Here is a 1606-nt window from a genome sequence, read left to right on the forward strand (position 1 = left end):
TTTCGGATGTAATTTTGACAAGGCCAGACAACCCCCATAGAATGCTCCAATGTCCGAAATTTAGTACTTCAAGTACCCGAAAATGCGGCAAAAAAAACATCCGGATCTGTATTTAACTGAATGTCATTGCCCCGAAAATACGGCCGAAAAAATGTCCGGAGTTGTAGTTGACTTGGTCAATGTCACTGCTCCGAAAATGCGGCCGAAAAAACATCCGGATTTGTATTTAACATGCTGAATGTCATTGCCCTGAAAATGCGGCCGAAAAAATGTCCGGATTTGTGATTAACTTGGTGAACATCACTGATCCGAAAATGCGGCCGAAAAAACATCCGGATTTGTATTAGTGATTAACTTGGTGAACATCACTGATCCGAAAATGCAGCCGAAAAAACATCCGGATTTGTATTAGTGCAACAATGGCCAAAATTTCGGATGTAATTTTGACATGGACCAGACAACCCCCCACGGAATATGTTGATGTCCGAAATTCTAGACTACAAAACTGTGTAGTGTCTGCTTTTTAGACTACACAATTTTGTAATGACCAGTTGAACTCAGGCAGAACTCTCTCAATTCTTAACCGATTTGGATGTTCTTGGGCTCGTTTTGACAGGTAAACCCGTGGGGTTGTGGGTACGGGTACTCTACAGGTCATGTATGGGCCACTTGTCCGATATTTATAGGTTTTTTAGTGTCCTTGATCATGAATGAGTATATGGGTTCATGGGTCTACAGTTGAAGGAGTGAGAAGGGTGGACATTTGCCATTTCTGTATCATTGGTTTATTATGAATAAGTACATAGATTCAGGGTGCTATAGTTGAAGGAGTGATAACGGTGGGCATTTTGCTATTGCTTTCACTGTCTGTGTCACCTCTTCAACCATACATCCCCATGAACATATGTACTTATTCATTGATGTCTGGTCTCCCAAACTTGAAAGTTTGTAGCCCACTTTTCTGACATATAATTTGTAGTGTCCTTCACTATGAATAAGTACATAGGTTCATGGGACTATCATTGAAGGAGTGAAAAGGATGGACAATTTGACATTCCGGTATTTCACTTAGTTTTAAGATTGAACTATGTCATTCTCACTCCTTGAACCATATCTCCATGAACATATATATACTTATACATAGTAAACCAATGATCCAGCAATTGCAAAATGTCCACCCTTTTCACTCCTTCAACCATAGACCCATGAACCCATATACTCATTCATGATCAAGGACACTAAAAAGCCTATAAATATCGGACAAGTGGCCCATACATGACCTGTAGAGTACCCGTACCCACAACCCCACGGGTTTACCTGTCAAAACGAGCCCAAGAACATCCAAATCGGTTAAGAATTGAGAGAGTTCTGCCTGAGTTCAACTGGTCATTACAAAATTGTGTAGTCTAAAAAGCAGACACTACACAGTTTTGTAGTCTAGAATTTCGGACATCAACGTATTCCGTGGGGGGTTGTCTGGTCCATGTCAAAATTACATCCGAAATTTTGGCCATTGTTGCACTAATACAAATCCGGATGTTTTTTCGGCCGCATTTTCGGATCAGTGACGTTCACCAAGTTAATCACAAATCCGGACATTTTTTCG

The sequence above is a fragment of the Laccaria bicolor genome, genomic scaffold, assembly GCF_000143565.1.
Source record: "Laccaria bicolor S238N-H82 LACBIscaffold_13 genomic scaffold, whole genome shotgun sequence".
In the NCBI taxonomy this organism is placed as follows: Eukaryota; Fungi; Basidiomycota; class Agaricomycetes; order Agaricales; family Hydnangiaceae; genus Laccaria; species Laccaria bicolor.